Raw genomic sequence first — 22,205 nt, 5'->3', positions numbered from 1 at the left:
AGATGCGAGGAGAACGTAAAAATCCATACAGACAGTTGCCCAAGGCTGGAATTGACCACGTGCCCTGGCACTATGAGACCACAATGCTCACCACTGAGCCACCGTGCTATCCTTATTAATGGCATAAGATATTCAGAATTAAATATAGACATTGATAATATATGTAGTGCGTCAAAGTTTAACAGAGGTTGAAGTCAGATGAATGGTTACCAAGGTGCCTCTGGAAGTCTGTGCAGACGTCATCAGCAATCGTCCTGATTTTGTCTGCCTCCATTCTGCTGTAATCAACAAGGTTATTAATGCTTTCAGAGGAATCAGGGATGTAGGTGTAACATTGTGATCCTATAAGGGCGCAAGTGCCTCCCTTTTCATCTAGGATTTAGTCAAGGGCCACCCTATCTTTGAATACTACTGTCTGAATGGCCATTTCAGCAGTTACATGCTTTATTACGTGGTCGATCCCTTGGAGTGCCTGGGCAGTTTCACTGGCCAGTGTTTCCAAGACAGACACCATGTTTACAGACTCCCAAGGAGTTAATTTATCTATTCCATACATAGGGAACCGGATAGTAAAGTACCGCTCTGTGTCTGTGGTCGCCTATTTCAGGCGAGGAATGAAGTTATGAAAGATGGATCAGGGATTGAAGATGATGCATGTTGGGAACAATATACGACAAGTGACAAGTACCAGTCCATTTTGGGGGTATCCTGGTAGAGGCTTTCTTTCCACAAACAAAATACATACAATTGTATTCAGAGTTTCCAACTCTGAAAAGCATAATAATCACTTCATTCTCGTCTCACAATTTAAATCACAAATTTGGTTCGTCAAACCGTTCTGATCAATCATTACACATATTGTCACAGGCTGTCAAATAATTACACCTACATTACGGGCCAAAGCGCTTGTTTGCATACTGGACTGAATCTCATTTAATTTAATAAAATCAAGTCTATTCACATTAATTATTCTAAGTGTGTGCTACGTTTCATGGTAATAAAATGCTTGTTATGCACAAATAATGACTAATCCAGACACCCAGATATTAACAGTATTATCTTATGTTTGTTACAAGATTTTTATAAAATAATGTTGAACTGAAACTTCAATTCTTACAAAAGGAAGAGAACTAGATACAGATTTGTCACTGTTGCAGAAAGCTTTGACTAGCACTCCGTAATCAACTCGAAAATTTCTAACGTTTGAAGACATCATTTAGACATCAAAGTTAGATACACATGACTAGCTGCCACTGCATAGAATACTTCTTTTAATCTGAGACAAATAATAAAGTGAATTAATTCCCAAATGCCATGCAGAAGTCTTCAAATTACTGTGGAGACAAATGAGTTCAAAACAACTTAAAAGTTTAATTCTGCTCGTACCTTTTTCTGAAAACAATATTGTTGGATTAGGATATTCTAATTCAAACGTTATGATTCAGTTTTGCATTTTTAATTAAATCATATAAAGTTCACGGTAGTTCATCCACTACATGAGCAAATTCTGAACTCTGCGGCGGTTTCCTCAATGTTCGGCTACTCTTCATTTTAAAAGAAAAGAGCTGACGCCTGTCATTTTTTTCCTGGTGCAGAATGATTCTGTACCTGAGGCTGAAATATTAATCTGACTGTACAGTACACTAAGATTGAACTTGATTTGATTTATCAATTGCATTCTAAAAATGCTTCAGTAAACATTGATAGGAAAGCAGTGTGCAGATTGATTCTCATTTGGTTACAGGGCCACAGCTTTTTTACTTCCTTTAGTCAATTTACTTGCTGGACCAACACCTGGGTTTGAAAGGTGGTGAATTTGATCTGTGGCAATGGAGTGAAACTATGGGGGAATTAAATAAGTTTGGCTTTGATGAAAACACAAAAAAAGTGCCAATTGAGGAATGGATAGTAGGGCAGTCATGGACTGTTAGAAGAGCAGGTGGATTAACACTTCATTAATATTCCTTTTTAGTTAGAAATTGTGCATTGGTTCCTTAAAAAAGGAATTAATATTAAACATATATGTTCCACACTGATATGGACACACATTACACTTCAAAATCACGGTAGATTCCAAAAATGCCAAGTAAATTCAAAGCATTCACGGAGCACGATCTCCAGGGGACGAAATCACAAAGATTCTGTCACCAACAAACAAATATGCACTCAAACCACACCACAAAGAATTAGCATTTAGTTCAGTGAACACAGCACCAACAGTTGGTATCTCTATTTCTGTCTCTTTCTCATCTCTCTCTCTCTCTCTCTGACTTAAGAAACCTTGTCATTGTTTTGAACAATCACAATTAAATATGGCTGAGTTTTCACCATCCCCCCAGACCTCCCCCTCACTGAGGGCGAACGATCAGTCCACAGCAAAGGACTCATTTTCATCCCCCTCTGTCCACGCATCAATGAATTTAATACACGCCGTGACGTTGAACAATTCATCCATCGCCTCCGCCTCTGAGCTTACTTTCACAATCAGAACTCCTGCCCACCTTCCGAGGACCCGTTCGCCCGCCTCCAACACACTGCATCCACCTGGACACCCCGCACTGGCCTATTACCTGCCCTTGACCTCTTTATTTCCAACAGCCCCCGGGACATTAACCGCCTCAACCTGTCTTCCCCCTCCCCACTCCAACCTCTCACCCTCACAACGCGCAGCCCTCAAATCCCTCTGCTCCAATCCCACCTCACCATCAAACCAGCGAATAAAGGGGGCGCAGTGGTAGCCTGGCACACTGACCTCTACACCGCTGAAGCCAAATGCCAACTGGAGGACACCTCTTCCTACTGCCCCCTCGACCATGACCCACGCCCCATCACCAAACCATCATCTCCCAGTCCATACCGAACCTCATCACCTCAGGAGATCTCCAACCCACAGCTTCCAACCTCATTGTCCGGGAACCCCGCACTGCCCGGTTCTACCTCCTTCCCAAGATCCACAAGCCTGGCCACCCTTGGCCGAACCATTGTCTCAGCATGGTCCTGCCCCACTGAACTCATCTCTACCTACCTCGACGCTTTCCTAAGCCCCCTAGTCCAGGAACTCCCCACATACGTTGGAGACACCACCCACGCGCTCCACCTCCTCCAAGATTTCCATTTCCCTGGCCCCAAACGCCTCATCTTCACCATGGATACCCAATCCCTCTACACTTCCATCCGCCATGACCAGGGCCTCCAAGCACTGCGTTTTTTCCTCTCCAGACGTCCCCAACATCACTCTTGCACCGACACTCTCATTCGTTGGGCCGAACTGGTCCTCACACTTAACAATTTCTCCTTTGAATCCTCCCACTCCCTCCAGACCAAAGGGGTAGCCATGGGCACACGTATGGGCCCCAGCTATGCTCGTCTTTTTGTTGGTTACGTAGAGCAGTTGATCTTCCGTAATTACACCGGCACCACTCCGCACCTCTTCCGCCGCTACATTGATGACTGCATTGGCGCCCCCTCATGCTCTCGCGAGGAGGTTGAGCAATTCATCAACTTCACCAACACATTCCACCCTGACCTTAAATTTACCTGGACAATCTCTGACACCTCCCTCACCTTCTTGGACCTCTCCATCTCCATTAATGACGACCGACTTGACACTTACATTTTTTACAAACCCACTGACTCCCATAGCTACCTGGATTACACCTCTTCCCACCATATCTCTTGCAAAAATGCCATCCCGTATTCCCAATTCCACCGCCTCCACCGGATCTGCTCCCAGGAGGACCAGTTCCACCACAGAACACACCAGATGGCCTCCTTCTTTAGAGACCACAATTTCCCTTCCCACGTGGTTAAAGATGCCCTCCAACGGATCTCGTCTACATCCCGCACCTCCGCCCTCAGACCCCACCCCTCCAACCGTAACAAGGACAGAACGCCCCTGGTGCTCACCTTCCACCCTACCAACCTTCGCATAAACCAAATCGTCCGCCGACATTTCCGCCACCTCCAAACAGACACCACCATCAGGGATATATTTCCCTCCCCACCCCTTTCCACCTTCCGCTAAGACTGTTCTCTCCGTGACTACCTGGTCAGGTCCACGCCCCCCTACAACCCACCCTCCAATACTGGCCCTTTCCCCTGTCACCGCAGGAACTGTAAAACCTGCGGCCACACCTCCTCCATCACCTCTATCCAAGGCCCTAAAGGAGCCTTCCACATCCATCAACGTTTTACTTGCACATCCACTAATATAATTTATTGTATCCATTTCTACCGATGCAATCTCCTTTACATTGGGGAGACTCGGTGCCTTCTTGCAGAGCAGCCAGGGAACATCACCGGGACATCCGCACCAATCAAACACACTGCACCGTGGCCCAAAATTTCAACTTCCCCTCCCACTCTGCCGAGGACGTGGAGTTCCTGGGCCTCCTTCAACGCCGCTCGCCCACCACCACACGTCTGGAGGAAGAATGCCTCATCTTCCACCTCGGAACACTTTAAACCCAGGCCATCAATGTGGAATTCAACAGTTTCCTCATTTCCCCTTCCCCACCTCACCCTAGTTCTAAACTTCCTGCCTATCTCCTTTTCCACCTATCCACTCCACCCTCTCCTCCCTGACCTATCACCTTCATCCCCTCCCCCACATACCCATTGTACTCTATGCGACTTTCTCCCCACCCCCACCCTTCTCTAGCTTATCTCTCCACGCTTCAGGCTCAATGGCTTTATTCCTGATGAAGGGCTTTTGCGCGAAACGTCGATTTCGAAGCTTCTTGGATGCTGCCTGAACTGCTGTGCTCTTCCAGCCCCACTAATCCAGAATCTGGCTTCCAGCACCTGCAGTCATTGTTTTTAACCACAATTAAATATGGCGTTAATTGAAGATGGTTCCTCGATATTTTTCTTGTTTTAGGTTTATGAAAGACGTTATTTCCCATCTTAGACACTTACTTAAATTGAAATTAAAAACACACTGATTGGATTTCGGGAAAATATTAACCTATCATACATGGAACTTGCAAAGTCTCACTGGGGGAGGTGGCCGGGAGGCTTGGCTCCGACCCTCAGAGAAAAACAAGCCGTTACCTCCCCGGGGAGACTTTCCTCTTTAAGTCATCCTTTGAGGAAGGACTCTTTGGACATTTTTTCCAGTTCATGGCAAAAGACTGCGTTACATATTTTATGAAAATCCATCTCGCGTTGAATGGCAGGATCCGGGATGCAGTCAAAAATAATTATAATATCTGAAAGTGTCTGGGGTCAATGAACAGACACTGACTTTCCAGTCCGAGGATTAGGGAAATATTGCATCAGAAACAAACCAGGGATAGGGTCTGTGAGTGTCATTGCTGCCTCCTATGTACTGCACTTTTTCTGCCACTGCCCCGACCCTGGCTCTGTGACTGTTGATCTTCCCTGTTTCTTCTTGTTGATGTTTTCTGAGGTCTGTCTTAAAGCTATTATTGTCAGCAGGCGACAAGTGGAGGCATCTGACTGATGATCTTGTGTCGCCGCACCCTGGAATTGTTGTTGTTGCCCATCACAGATCTTGTTTAGGGGCCTGATCAGCTGGCAGTGGGGAATAACACTGACTTAACTGTTAGTATAAAGTCTCCTCATCCTCCTATGTGTGTGGAGAGGTTCTTGGTTTACATTATTCGGGCTGTTTAACCATCGTTTGTTTCTGGTATTCCATTTGGTGTTTATTATCTACAACTTGATGCGGCTTTCCTTTCTTTTTCTTTCCTGCATAATTTTCTTTAATAGTTTTCTCCCTTCTCTTTTTGGCTTCTCTTGACCAATTGCCCAAAACTGCCGAGTTTAACTCTTTCTTACTTTTACTGAGTGGGTCTCTATTTCGTAGACTCTCTTTAAAATCGGATATTCTTCCCACGTTAAAGCAGCTATCAAATGGAAATGGCTGGCGCATATCTTAAGTCAACTTTGTCCAATTTTATAAATGGTTATTTGATGTCTGGCCGCAGATTTGTAGGCTTCAGTATCTTTAAGTGGGGATTTGCTAGCGTTGGCACAACTCTATTTTTGTACTGTACGTCCTTGACATGGTTGAGGAGGTGTAAAATTTCCTCGGTCACAGAGTTCCATTTTTGCTGGCTCCGACTGGTGGTCTCGACGTCCACTTAATTGTTCATCTTCTGGTCCAGATGGGCTCTTACTTCAGGCTGAGTGTGGTGTTTTGAGATCTTTATTGGACACGAACAGCTCGTTTTCTGAGTGACTAGGCTCTAAGATTCGAACTCAAACACTGTGCTCAGTATCCCAATTCCAGCTGTTTTTTAAAAAAAGTTTGTTCCCTAAATCTCACAAAAATCACAGTTACAATCAAACATACAATCCTTTAGTCCAATAACTCAACTCGATTCTCAGTCTGCATTGCCCACTCCCACCAGTCTGAGTACCTAACATTGCTTAAAATTCTTGAGTATCAGACAACAAACAACTCAGATTAACAACAGTCTCGGTATTGTTTTTGCTGCTGGTTGAGTATCAAAACAAGATACTTAGCATGCAGGCATTTACCTGTGGTTTGGTATATGTTTGACAGCCGCTGACATGCTTAACGAAATCACACTGTTAAACAATTAGCATTGGTTGGTATATTTTTAACAGCTACTGACAGGCTGAGAAAAAAAACTCTCGAAACTTCAGGTACTCTATTCCAAACCTCAGTAACCGTTATATCCCTTAAACAGCTGTGCACCGTTCGAGCATGCACGTTCTAATTAAAAAAAACCTCTAGACATCAGTTGCATTTCAGAATCTCTATTCAAACTTTCAGTCACTGTTCATGTCTCTTAAACAACGTGGTCCCTTCAAGCGTTCACCGTTCTAATAAAAGAAATGTAACTCACCCTTTATTGATGGTAACCAGACCTGGTTTGTTTCCAGAGCAAAGTCTCAGCAGACCGCATCTGTGGGACAGTTCGAAGGAGAGATGGTAAATGGAGCGTGGAAATGAACCTTGTTGACCACAGTACCTTTGCAGACGCACACAGGCAGCAATCCCATGCCATCAAAGGACAGAATTCAATTGGCAATCGAGGGTCGCTGTTTGCCGGCTCAGGGTTCCATCTTGGAAGGTGACATTGTTCCACGCTTTTTCTCTGTAAACAGCAAGCAATCTCGATTCAACCTCCAAAATAACTGCTGAAGTTTTTACCGACATGAAACAAGGCTAAGACAACTGGATGGCACGGTGGCACAGTGAGCAGTACGGTGGCACAGTGGTTAGTACTGATCCTTCACAGCGCCAGAGACCCGGGTTCATTCTCCCCGTGTCTGCGTGGGGTTTCTCCGGGTGCTCCGGATTCCTCCCACGCTCCAAAAATATGCAGTCAGGTGAATTGACCATGCTAAATTGGCCGTAGTGTTAGGGGCAGGGGTAAATGCAAGGGAATGAGTATGGTTGGGTTGCGGGATGGTGTGCACTTGATGGGCGAAAGGGCCTGTTTCCACACTGTAAGTAATCTAAAACAAAGTGCTTGAATTGTTCAAAACTATCATTTATGCATGGTCAGAGGTTTTATAAACTTATAGGAAAAAATGTCCGAAGACTTATTCTAATTATTGTCTTTGATAACAAAAATCATGGGGGAGTTTATGCATGACTTTTTCATTTTAGGAGCAAGTGCAGTTCTGTTAAAATGCCATGCTGATACAGAATGAATGGAGCGACAATTTTACAGTTAGATAGTGAATATATTCTAGATCACAGTTTGATCAGATCACAGAAACTGCTGTCCTTCCCGGGAATTCTCGTCAAAAAGACCGAAACTTGCTCACGTTCTTGGAGTATGACCACAAGATGTCAGCATGATGAACAAATTGGCTGTTTTAAAGTGGTTACTGGGTTATACTTTCAGATAAATACCTTTAATGTTAGTAATAATACATTTTAAGCCTTAAACTATTTTGTCCTTTCTGTAATCAGTAAATTATTGCATGTTTCATGCTGGCCTAGTAAGCCAGTTTTATTGATCTCATTGAATGGCAGAGCAGACTCAGTTGGGCTGAATGGCCTACTTTTAATAATTTACAAGTTGGTAGCGAGTGATTCACCAGGTCATAATATCTACTGGATGCATCACAGCAAATAGCCAAGACTCCTTGTCAGCACGCCCAAAACCATGATTCAATCACAAAGAAAGACAAGGGCACCAGATGCTTGGCAAAACCAATATCTGCAAAGTCCCATCCAAGCCATGCACCATTCTGAGTTTGAAATGTATTGTTAATCCTTCACTGTTGCAGGGCTCACTCTTTATCATCTGCTTGTGACTGGAGACTAATGAATTCATTTGATTAATTCCAGGATATCTTCAATTAATTATTAGCCTCAAAATTCACCTTGTCAGCTTACTTCAGTCAAAATAAAACGTAACCAGTCAGAGGATGAGCATGTTCTTTTGAAATTCATGACCCAGGCCAACTTTGTGATGCGTGTAGACCTTTTCTCCTCTCCCCTATAGGGTCTCAATACCTCAGGCAGTGGCGGGGCAATCACATTTATTTGGCAGATCATACAAAAAGACGCATATACAACTAAGAAAAGCTTTCCAGTTATTAATTTTACCTACATCTTCCAATCACGGGAATATCCATCAGTAACAGGAGACCAATCTGTCCCTTAAGCCCTTCAAGCATTTAATTCGATCAGGACTGACCCTTTTTCCAGATCCATCGAAGCACTTAACAAAAGTCTAACATCCGATTTGAAGATGTTCAGTTGGTTCTCTGTATCCACAGGGTCCACAACCTGTTGAGGCAGCGCGTCCAACTTATCTGATTCTCCATAATTTTAAAGGTCTTGCTCTGATGTTGCCGTTTTTGTCCTCAGCTCATTACACACCGCATCTTTGAATTTGGCACTTTACAATTTTCTGGATTCGCCATTGAGTCCAACTGTGAACTCTATCCCTGCAGTATTTCGTTTTCATTTGTTATGGGGGACTTTAACTTTCCTGATATTGATTGGGAAAGCTATAGCTCAAGTTCGTTAGATGGGTCAGTGTTTGTGCAATGTGTGCAGGAGAGTTTCCTGACACAATATGTAGATCAGCCAACAAGAGGTGAGGCCATACTGGATTTGGTTCTGGGTAACGAACCAGGCCAGGTATTAGAACTAGAGGTAGGTGAGCACTTTGGGGACAGTGACCACAATTCGGTGATTTTTACTCCAGTGATGGAGAGGGATAAGTGTGTACTACAGGGCAAGAGTTATAGCTGGGGGCAGGGAAATTATGATGCGTTGAGGCATGACTTAGGATGTGTGGATTGGAAATGTAGATTCCAAGGCAAGAGCGTAATTGATATGTGGAACTTGTTCAAGGAGCAACTATTGAGTGTCCTTGATAAGTACGTACCTATCAGGCAGGGAGGAAAGGGTCGTGTGAGGGAGCCGTGGTTTAATAAGGAATTGGAATCCCTTGTTAAATGGAAGAGGGCGGCCTTTGTAAAGATGAGACGTGAAGGTTCAATAAGGGCGATTGAGAGATACAAGGTAGCCCGGAAGGACCTGAAGAGAGCACTAAGAGCAGCAAGGAGGGGACATGAAAGGTCCTTAGTTGGTAGGATTAGGGAAACCCTAAGGCTTTCTATAGGTATGTTAGGAATAAAAGAATGACTAGGGTAGGAATAGGTCCAATCAAGGATAGTAATGGGAAGTTGCGTGTGGAGGGTGAAGAGATTGGGGAGGCACTGAATGAATACTTTTCGTCAGTATTCACTCAGGAACAGGACATTGTTGTCGATATGAATACTGAGGCACGAAAAAGTAGAATGGATGGCTTTGAGATATGGAGAGAAGAGGTGTTGGAAATTCTGGCAAGGGTGAAAATAGATAAGTCCCCTGGGCCTGATGGCATTTATCCTAGGATTCTCTGGGAAGCAAGGGAGGAGATTGCAGAGCCATTGGCCTTGATTTTTGTGTCCTCTTTGTCTACAGGAGTAGTGCCAGAGGATTGGAGGCTAGCAAACGTGGTTCCCTTGTTCAAGAATGGGAGTAGGGATAATCCTAGTAACTATAGGCCAGTGAGTCTCAATTCTGTTGTGGGCAAAGTCTTAGAGAGAATTGTAAGGGATAGGATTTATGCAAATCTGGATAAGAATAATGTGATCAAGGATAGTCAGCATGGTTTTGTGAAGGGCAGGTCGTGCCTCACAAACCTTATTGAATTCTTTGAGAAGGTGACTAAGGAGGTAGATGAGGGGAAAGCGGTAGATGTGGTGTATATGGATTTTAGTAAGGCGTTTGATAAGGTCCCCCATGGGAGGCTACTGCAGAAAATACAGAAATATGGCATTGAGGGTGAGTTGGAGGTTTGGATTAGGAATTGGCTGGCTGGAAGAAGACAGAGGGTAGTAGTTGATTGCAAAGGTTCATCTTGGAGTGCTGTCACTAGCGGTGTTCCGCAAGGATCTGTTTTGGGACCTTTGCTGTTTGTCATTTTTATAAATGACCTGGAGGAAGGGTTAGAAGGTTGGGAGAGCAAGTTTGCGGACGATACGAAAGTCGGAGGAGTTGTAGACAGTGATCAAGGATGTGGCAGGTTACAGCGGGATATAGAGAAGCTGCAGAGGTGGGCAGAAAGGTGGCAAATGGAGTTCAATGTAGCTAAGTGTGAGGTGATTCACTTTGGTAAGCGTAATAAAAAGATGGATTACTGGGCTAATGGTCGGATACTTGGTAGTGTGGATGAGCAGAGGGATCTTGGTGTCCATGTACACAGATCTCTGAAAGTTGCCACCCAGGTAAATAGTGCAGTGAAGAAGGCATATGGCGTACTGGCTTTTATTGGTAGAGGAATTGAGTTCCGGAGTCCTGAGGTCATGCTGCAGTTGTATAAGACTCTGGTGCGGCCGCATCTGGAATATTGTGTGCAGTTTTGGTCGCCATACTATAGGAAGGATGTGGAGGCACTGGAACGGGTGCAGAGGAAGTTTACCAGGATGTTGCCTGGTATGGTAGGAAGATCCTATGAGGAAAGGCTGAGGCACTTGGGGTTGTTTTCATTGGAGAAAAGAAGGTTTAGGGGTGACTTGATAGAGGTGTACAAGATGATTAGTGGGTTAGATAGGGTTGACAGTGAGAACCTTTTTCCACGTATGGAGTCAGCTATTACAAGGGGGCATAGCTTTAAATTAAGGGGGGGGGTAGATATAGGACTGATGTTAGGGGTAGGTTCTTCACTCAGCGAGTCGTAAGTTCATGGAATGCCCTGCCAGTAGCAGTAGTGGACTCTCCCTCTTTATGGGTATTTAAGCGGGCATTGGATAGGTATATGGAGGATAGTGGGTTAGTGTAGGTTAGGTGGGCTTTGATCGGCGCAACATCGAGGGCCGAAGGGCCTGTACTGCGCTGTATTCTTCTATGTTCTATGTTCTATATTTGTTTACTTGTTTCAATTTCTCTGTCAGTGGCACACCTGCTCCAGGTACATCTTTTCACTCTTGATTAATTTTCAAGGCCCAACTCCATTCTCATTGGCCTCGAGAAGCTAATTAATCCTATCTTCAATGGTGGGTAAGTTGTTAGGCTTTGTTGTTATCACAGTGATAGCCTGAGTTTGATTGTCAGAGAGTGGGCATGGGTCTTTGAATGTGGGAATGGGCAACAAAGGTGCTAGTTTTATTACTGTCTGTGGCTTACCCACCATTTGGTATGTATGACTTGTACAGCAAATGTTAACCACATCCTTGTGCATTCCAGGCCGATAAAAAATGTTTTTATACCTGAGCCCTAGTCTTTTGCATCCCGAGGTAACCACCTAGAGGTAATTCCTCTCGTATGCTTCCGGCAACATAATGTGGTGCACTTTGGCCCACTTCTCCGCTGCACTAACCTGCCGTGGTCACTATTTACACTTTAGGATTCATTCTTTCAGATATATTCTCTGCCTCCTTGTTGGATGGGGAAGGGGGTTGGTTTGGTTGTGGTTATTGTTCTTGTAAAACTGTTAAATGACCAGGAATGACACACACACACACCCCTCCAGATCCATACACTCTGCAGATCCTCTCATACACAAGATCTCACTCATCTGCTCACGCAAACACTCCTATACTCACACACGCACCTTCTCAGACTTATACACCTTTGCACACACACTCACACACATAGACATACTCACACTTTCTCACTCAGACCTCCGCGCACACACACAATCTCACATGCACACACACGCATATGAGCTCGTGGGGTGAATTTGTAATTCAGAATTACATCTTTTTTGCTCAAAATTGCATAAATGCATGTAAGATTCTGTAAGTTCCCTTTTCAGATTAGAATCAATCTGACCATTGGGGCACAGACAGCACCACACAGCGCACCTCACAGCTTCACTGCATTTGATGGACCACATTGGAACCTAATATTAAAGTACACTTGAGAACGTAACTTTAAGAAAGTTCTGGAATTTTCACATGAATGAACTCAAACTCACAACACGGTCTTGACTTCCACAAGGATCGGTGTGGGGTCTAATAATTTTAATCAATTATACAAACGATTTGGATGGGAGCATAAGAGGTATAGTTAGTAAGTTTGTTGATGATACAAGAATTGGAAGTGTCGTGGACAGCGAAGAAGATTACCTCAAATGACCTCAAATGGATTTTAGCTGTAGGGAAAGGTTGAATAGGCGAGGTCTGTGTTCCCTGGAGCGTCAGAGGCTGAGGGTTGACATTATAGAGGTTTATAAAATCATGAAGCTCATGAATAGGATAAATAGGCTGAGAGAGTCCAGAACTAGAGGGCATAGGTTTAGGGTGATAGGGGAATGATATAAAAGAGTCCTAAGGGGCAACTTTTTCACTCAGAGGGTGGTACGTTAATGGAATGAGCTGCTGGAGGAAGTGGTGGAGGCTAGTACAATCGCAACATTTAAAAGGAATTTGGATGGGAAAATGAATGGGAAGGGTTTGCAGGGATATTGGTCGGATACTGGCAGGTGGGACTAGATTGGGTTGGGATATGTGGTCGGCATGGAATGAGCTGCTGGAGGAAGTGGTGGAGGCTAGTACAATCGCAAAATTTAAAAGAAATTTGGATGGGAAAATGAATGGGAAGGGTTTGCAGGGATATTGGTCGGATACTGGCAGGTGGGACTAGATTGGGTTGGGATATGTGGTCGGCATGAGCGAGTTGGACCAAAGGACCTATTTCCGTGCTGTACATCTCTATGATTCTATGATTTATCAAATTGGACGTGAATGCCTCAGTCAGAGGTGTAAAACTTGGAGCGAGTGTACACCTACCGTTTTTAGGGAATGTGGAATAGGAATTGCAAAACAGAGATTTGAGAGATCTCACATTTCCAAATAGTGCTGAAGTGAATGTGAGAAACTCATCAGGAATACATTGAAATAATCAATTATAAAGTTGCCACAGGCACAGAAGAGGTTTTTAGCAAAGATGAACTGAGGGACAGAAGGGACGGCTGATGTTATGGCGACTTAAGTATCTGGTATGTTCGATGGTGTGGTTTTGTGTTTCAAAATTCATCTAGAGGTGAAATCTACGACTGAAATTATGAACAGTCTCGTTCAGCCTCACTGTTAGAATGGACTCAGGAGTTTGAAAATGGAATGTGTAGTTGTAACTGAAGAAAATATGTTGGTCTTCCAAAATTTTACTGAAACGGCATTTCTCCTCATGCAGTATTAGATTTTGGATAATTTAATGGCAGCGTAGGAATGGGCATGGTTGGTGGTGAGGTAGAGCTGGTGGTTGACAGTGATCGCTAACACAGTGTTTCTGGATGATGTCAACCAGAGACAGTGTGTCGATGAGAAATAAGAGGGACCAAAGATAACTCTTTGGGGGACACCGAGTTCAACTCTTCGCAAACATTGTGGAGTTACGGATTTTATAAATAAAATTGGTAAATATGATGGTTTAAGGGAAAGTGAACTGTGAACAATATATCAACGAACATGTTCTGTGAAAATAGTTCAGTAGGACAACGGTATGTCTCATGGACAAGGTTGAGCTTTGACAGGAGAGACACTGGCGAAAACTGTGCGGTCAGTGGTCAGGCAAGGAGGAACTTGACAGGCAGTTGAACCCAAGCCGCTAGTGGCATGGAAGGAAGCAGCAGAGGCAGCTGGTCATATTATCTCAATCTTAATGGTGACTAAACTCCTTGAACTGCTCACACTTGTTAATGGAAGAAAGAGGGATAGCCTTCAAAAGTGATTTATTGTATTGGAGATATGAAAAAGACTCAATACACTGGGTTTAACACAAGGCTAATTCGTATGAATTTTATTCAATACATTTCATATGTAGACCTATTCTGGAATGTATTAACAGCAGTAACCAATGCGATGTCTGAATGAATCCTCCCATACTCAGAGCAAGTGAACAGCTTCTCCATCGTGTGAAATCTCTCGTGTACAGTGAGGGCAGGTGATTTCCTGAATCCAGTCTTCCAGTGAGATTACCAGAATGTTCTGACCGCTATGCGTGAACACATTGGTGGGAAATTAGATCACTGACACTTCGAGACAACCTTTCCCAGACTAGGCAGGGGCAGCTGTTCGAGTTGACATCCATCTCAGTGACAACAATGCTCCTGAAACTTCTTGTAAAATGTGGGGATGGTGGGGAAGTGGAGAGCCATTCAAAAGTCTCTCTGTGCTATAGACAATGTGACGATGACACGTGCTACGTGTTATTCAAAACTGGTTCATTTAACAATTGTCAACATTAACACATAACTGAGCAGGGGTGATTGGCATCAGCAAAAACAGACCAGAACGAACATGATTCCCTCCTGGATGTGATTAACAATGAAATCGAATCATTGTCGTTAGCTGTGAACTCTCTATTGCCTCAGCTGTGTGAGTCCCTATTTACAGTTAGAGAAGGTGAATAGCTTCTCTGCAGTGTGACACACGAGAGTATCAACAATTGGGATGACTGAGAGAACCGCTTCCCACAGTCGGAGTAAATGAGTGACGTCTCCCTAATATAGTGAGTGATTGCTGGTGGTGTAAGGTAAGGAAAGATGATCACCTCAATGCAGGCCGACAGTCAGTGAACCTGCGCATTTTCTCGGCAGTTTGAACACATCATTCCCATAATTTTATAACACTTCCCATAGATTGGTCATTTAAATTCTCTATCGTCAGTGTGAGCTCGCTGCGACATACTCAGTTTTGATAAATCTGTTCCCACGCAGAACAATGTGCAGCTGGATGGACTCTTGCCAGTGCGAACTCTGGTGTATCAGCAAGGTGGATGAGTGAGTAAATGCTTCTCCAGATTCAGAGCAGTGGGATGATTTCTTTTAGTGTGAATACTCTGGTGCATCAGCAAGGTGGACGACTGAGTGAATCCCTCGCCATATTCCAAACACATGAATCAACTAATTACCTCTTCCCCGATGTGACTGCGCTGATGCATTACAGCTTTTATGGATGAAATAAATCTTTCCGACTGCCACCATATTTCCACGGCTTCTCATCGGTATGTTTATGTTCTGTAAAGCCAGTTCTTTGGTTGAAGCCTTGTCCTCATACAGAATCAGTGTAGGGTTTCTCCTCGGTGGGAACGGTGCTTTCTCCATTTATGTACAACATTCAGTGATGTTCAGGTAGTGTTACGTTTGGTAACTCTCTCTGATCCTGATGTCGTGTTTTGTATCAATGTGTTGACCCAAAAGCCTCCTCTTATTAAAAAATAGTTTGAAACTAGACAGAACAAATGGAGTGAGACAGAAACCACAAAATCAAAAACACAGGTTATGAAATATGACCTGGATGAAGCACGTAATTTGCCAAGTAGAAGTTAACAGCAGTTCAGTAAAAACAATTTCTGACCATTAACAATTCTATGCGTAGGTAAAATTGAAAAGTCAGCAGCACACAGACAGAGGATAAGCAGTGATGGGAAACTGATTTTGGCACAATTTGCACGTGTGACAGTAAAATCCAAAACCGAGCTAAAATACGATTGCGAAAAGGGACACATGAAATCAGCCAATAGCAGAGAAGTGCTCTGGCAGGGCAGTGATGAAATAGAGCAATGATGGACATAGATCCAGATTCACAGTAAAAGAGTCAGGCTAACCACTGATCATACAATCTGTCACATAGAACAGAATTTGATACTAAAAACACAAATTTGCTCCAGATTTTTCAAAAATGCTGATTTCTTAAACAACTTCGTTGCTTTCAATATCACAGTTTCCTGATGAAGCTTGCAAATAGAAAGACGTTAGACGGAGACGATCCAATTTTAAAAATTGCCTTATATCCCATGGACATTTCCTTTTTACCAGATTGCCACGTGGGACCTTGTCAAATGTCTTAATAAAATCCATGTCGACACTGTCCACTTCACTACACACATCGGTCCTCCTTGTCAATTCCTCAACGAATTCAATTACATTTGTTAAACATGAAAGTCCCTTGAAAGACAAAATTGCCTAGCCCTGACCAATCCATGCACTTCTAACTGATGGTTTACCTGATCTGTCAGGATTGATTTTTGCGATTTGCTGATCATCAAAGTAAGACTATCTTGCCTACAATTGTTTCACGTTTCATTTGTACCTGTTTTAATCAGCGGAACGACATTTACATTCCTCCTTCCCTCTGACACCTCACCTGTGTAGAGTGAAGACTGGAAATTAATCCTCACAGCATCTGCCACTTTCTCCCCAAACTCCTTCACCATCCTGGAAAACTATCCATCTGGCCCTGGTGACTCATCCATTTTTAATGATTCCATCTCCACTAATTCTTCCTCTCTCAAGATGAACATTTTGACTAACATTTCACACTACTCCGCTATATTCACATCACCCCTTTGTTTGGGTGTTGGGTGGTGAAGCCTGCAATGGGTGTGTTGAAACCAAACAGTGCCATCAGTGTTGTTCTGCGACACTTGAACTAAATGGGAGTGAGGGGGACATCACACACTTCACATGATGGCCAAATCTTTAAGGAATTGTCAACAAGAGACGTCATCTCCAAATTTGACTTAAGACAAGGACTGTGTAGCTGGAGCTTCCTCCTGATTCATGGACAGTTATTACGTTGATCCACTATTCATTCACAAAAGAGATTTCTGCTTGCCTGCATCAAGAATAATGTTTCTTGGTGAAGAAGATTACACTTGCTCACAGACTCCAGACAAGGCCTCACAAAACCCTGCACAGTTGCACTAAGACCTTCTTGCTTCTGTACTCAAACCCTCTTGCAATGAAGGACAAAGGACCATTTGCCTTCCTAACTGCTTGTTTTGAAAGGCTGGTGTACAAGCATTCCGAGGTCCCTTTGGACATCAAAGTTCCCGAATCTACCAACATTCAAGTTAACCTCTGAATTTCTGAATTTTCTACGAAAGTGGATAACTTCGCAATGATACGGCATCTGCTATGCAGTTGCTACTCAAATTGCGTAATTCACCCTGAAGCTTCTCTGCGTCCTGCTCACTCACAATCCCCCTGAGTTATATGTCAAGAAAGTTCAAAAAATTACATTAGATTTCCTCATCCAAAACGTTGATGTATACTTTGAATAGTTGTGGTCCAAGGGCAATGATCTTTGCCATGCTGTACTTGTCAAAGGTTTATATTCCTAAAACTATTGTTCTGTTTCTCCTCTCTGTTTCCTGTCTACTAACCAATTCTGAATCTACACCATTGTATACCCAACAATCATGTGTACTTTCATTTTACACACTAACCTCTTAAATGGGACATTGCCAAGTCTTTTCAGAAATCCAAATGATCCCAACCACAGTTTCTATTATCTACATCTTCGAAAAACATTTCTGTACATTTGTCAAGCGTGATTCCACCCATCCTATATTGACAGACTCCAGGAGAAGAACCTTTGGGTTGCCTGGTGCCCTCTGTGAATGGGCAGTCAAAGATCACAGGCAAATCAGGGCAGGACATATACTTTTAATGTCAACGTCCTTGGGAATGTTACTGAACGAAGAGATCTTGGTGTGAAGGTTCATAGTTCCTTGAATGCGGACTGTCAGGTAGATAAGACAGAGAGGAAGACTTTCAGAATGCTTTCCTTAACCTCAGTATTGAGTTCAGTGTTCATGTAATGGCTGTACAGAACATTGGTTAGCCCGCTTTTGGAAGATTCTGTACACTTCTGGTCTACTTCCTGCAGAAAGTCTGTTGTAGAACTTGAAAGGGCGAATAAATGATTTACAGGGACGTTGCCAGTGTTGAAGGTTTTGAGGCAGAGGCTGAATAGACTCGGGCTGTTTTCCGTGGAGCGTCGGATGCTGAGGGGTGATCTTTTAGATATTTAAAGAATCATGAGGGGCACGGATAGGGTACATAGGAAAGGTCATTTCCCTGTTTTGGGGGTGTCCAAACATAGATGGCATAAGTTTAGGGTGAGAGGGATAAGATTAAAAAGGGAAATGAGGGACAACATTTTAATGCAAAAGGTCGTGCATATATGAAATGTGCTGCTAGAGGGAGTGGTGGATGCTGATACAGTTACAACATTCAATTGGCATCTGGATGGGGACATGAATAGAACGAATTTACAGGGATATGGGTCAAGGTCAAGTGCTGGAAAATGCGATTAGATTAATTTAGGATATCGAATTAATCCTAGTTGAATCTCTTTTCAAGAGGAAGAAGAAGGCATACGCAAGGATGAGGCATGAAGACTCAGGGTGCTTGAACGCCATGTTAGTGTACATGAGCAGGGAGAACTCGCTGTCCATGTACGGAGATCGCTGAAAGTTGTCATCCAGGCTGATCGTGTTGTTTTAAAAGGCATACGATGTGTTAACTTTCATACGGGAGAGGGATTGAGTTTCGGAGCCACGAGGTTGTGATGCAGCTCTACAAAACTCTGGTATGGCTACACTTGCAGTATTACGTGTACATCTGGTCACAACATTATAGGAATGATGTAGAAGCTTTGGAAATGGTTCAGAGGAGATTTTCTGGGATGTTGTCTGGTATGGAGGGAAGGCCATATGAGAAAATGCTGAGGGATGTGCGGCTGATTTCATTAGATAGACGGTTGAGAGGTGACTTAATTGACATATAAGAGAGCCAGAGGGTTAGATAGGTTGGACAGTTAGAGCCTTTTTCCTCGAGTGGTGATGGCTAGCAAAAGGGGACATAGCTTTTAATTGAGGGCAGACGTCACAGGCAGTTTCTTTGCTCAAAGAGCAGTAGGGGCATGAAACGCCCTGCCTGCAACAGCAGTAGAGTCGCCAACTTTAAGGGTATTTAGACGGTCATTGGATAAAAATATCGATGAAAATGAAATAGTGTAGGATGGATGGGCTTCGGATTGTTTCCACAGGTGGTGCAGCATCATCTGCCGAAGTGCCTGTGCTGAATTGCAATGTTCTGTGTTCTATGATATTAGTTCAGCATGAAAGAGTCGGATTAAAGAGCCTGTTTCCGAGCTGTACATCTTTGTGACTCCAAGGCATGGTCCATGGAAACACTTTCTCCAGTGTACCTGAGCTGGGAAATAAATGTTGATCCCGGCAGCACTGTCCATATGCCCCAACAAACATATTAAAGCAATCCACTCCCCCCCCCCACCCCCCCAACGTTCATTCCCAAATGTAGCTTAAAGTTTCCATCCTTGTTTTCAAATTCCTCCATGGTCTACCGCTATCTCTATTTCCACATGCTCCGTACCTTTCCCGACAGACAGAATAGACAAGCCTCAGACTGGCAATACAGTCAAACGCTGATGACATTCACCTTGTGCATCGTTAATTATTGCTGGAGAGATGGGGAGGTCCCCAAACGGCTTCTCGCTCTGGTCTGAGCCCCTAGCCAGTTGCCCTGGAATCTTTGGCTCCAGGAGAGCGTGGGGAACAGCTGGTAGGTGTGAGTCTCCCGTGTCTGCACCATTAACGAAGGACATCATCGCCAAGCACAGTGATTCTCATTGACTTCTTCAGAGAAGCCCTACTCCTCCATTGTGACCAGACAATGAAGATGTTGTCTTCAGACTTGGTCCTCTGTGCAACATTTGGGAGCAAAGCAATGTCTCTCCCATTTCTATTTATTTTGTCATCCTGGGAGGGAGGCAGGGGGACAACCTGCACACTTGCGCCAACTGAAGAGAGTGGAATTGAATCCAGGGAGTGAGCATACTCTGGAAATGTTGGTTCTGGTATTCCTCTTAAATTTATTTTCATCATTCGCTGTCTCAACTCCACACAATTATTTGCCAGGCTATTATACGATTATCGGATTCCTAACAGCGATGAAGAAGTTGTAAGAGACTGTGAATTAATTATTAGTTAGGGCTAAAAATCCATTTTCTTTCTTCATAATTTGCAGCAGCATACATTTGAAGATGTCATTTGACATCCAACTTTGGAGTGAGCAACATGTGGTGAAACTGTCTTGCAACCAAAATTCCCATTGATAATCCAGTATTGTGTCACAGTGTATGCTGATGGGAAGAAAATAAAACAAATAGGCTTCCTTTCCTGGCTGATCTCCGATCCACAAACAAGTTAGTTAACAGCTGAATGCAATGACCAGTTACTCTGAAAAATTATGTTGCTTATAATCCTTATTTGCATCACTATCAGATGAAGTATCTGGGGAGTAAGCGGAGGCGCAGAAAGCTAACTTAAGTGCATATGAGCTTGTGCCAGAAGGCTGCAGACAATGTTTCAGAATCTAAGGAAGGATCTTGGTCATGCATGCATTGAGTTTGAAAGGAACAAGGAAATTAATTTTGACAGGTGCATAAGGCATTAAACTAGACCAAAAGTATTCAATTCCAAAAGTATTCAATGCTCTTCGAGAGACAATTATTTTGGAGTTCAAACATTCACTTTCTGATATAGTAAGAACTCATGTGGGTCAGCAGAGAGTTCAAAAAAAAACAAGATTAGCAAGTGAAATAGCTGATGGTCATGAGTTGGTCCGTGACTCAATGTCTGGCTTCCAACATCAATTTCAATCCATGAGCGAGACATAGAACATAGAACATAGAAAAGTACAGCGCAGTACAGGCCCTTCGGCCCTCGATGTTCCGCCGACTGAAGCCTACCTAACCTACACTAGCCCAATAACCTCCATATGCTTATCCAATGCCCGCTTGAATGACCATAAAGATGGAGAGTCCACCACTGACAATTTGGGAAAAGAGAAATCCTCGAGTAATAAGAGAAATATAGATCTCGATGATGATTAAAAGGATAGCTTACCAGAGAGTAAAAAGGAAATCTTTGTAAGAGAACAAATAACAAGTCAAAATTTTCACTGCAGTAAAGGAGGCCACATGAAATCAGAATGTTGGCAGATTAGAAAAATCACTGGAAGATGAATGTAGGAAAACGCGTTAAGCCAATTTTTTTTTGCTCAACTGGTAAAGGAAAGCAGAGTAGAGCCGCAGAATGTGCAGACTGGTTGGAGGTTGTTTGAGGACAAAGTGCCAGATCTTAAATCACTTACTTGTGAAGGTAAGGTTTACTCATATAGGCCAAGAGCAGCAGGTAAATATGTTGCAGTATTAAAAGATGCATGATCATGTCAATCTGTGATGTTGAGAGGTGAGTCAATATGTAAGTCAGAAGGATTATTGCCAGAAAAAGTGCGAGTATGTGGAATTCACAGTGAGACAATAAATGCTCAATGATATGGAGTGAACTTAAAATATCCAATCAAATGTGGAGAGGTGGCGGTAGGAGTACTGGAAAGAATCTTAGCTGGCGGAAGACAATTTGTCCTTACTGGCGATGTAGCTGGTTCGCATGTTGTAGTGCTGCTTACTGTGTTTGAAAAGCCATTGGAAATTCAGGCAACTAACGTATTACAGGAAGTATATTCTGGGACTTTTCCTGAATGTGTGGGAATGATATCACAAAGTGACTAACTGAAACAGCTGGGGAAATCAAAAAGTACAAATAAGAATGTTGAACTAGAGAATTATAAGAGACCTTGCTTGATCAAGTTGTTGAGACAAGGTAAGAACAGTTGGAAGACAGCGTGGATGATTTTAGCGTGGAGAAATCAATTAAATTACAACTGAAGGATGAAGAACTGAAGCAATTCTAACAAAGTGCGTACACAGATATAGACTCTGAGTGTTTCCCTGAGCGCTTCTGTTATAACCACTGGGTTATTTTTTTAAAAAACGACGCGTTGCGGGTGGTGCATGAACTCCCAATCAGAGGCCATGTCGGGATATGAAAATCTCAAGCTAAAATACAAAAGCACTTTTACTGGTCTGGACTCTGG

Source organism: Chiloscyllium punctatum, chromosome 19 (genome assembly GCF_047496795.1).
Source record: "Chiloscyllium punctatum isolate Juve2018m chromosome 19, sChiPun1.3, whole genome shotgun sequence".
In the NCBI taxonomy this organism is placed as follows: domain Eukaryota; kingdom Metazoa; phylum Chordata; class Chondrichthyes; order Orectolobiformes; family Hemiscylliidae; genus Chiloscyllium; species Chiloscyllium punctatum.
This window is presented reverse-complemented; position numbering follows the sequence as displayed.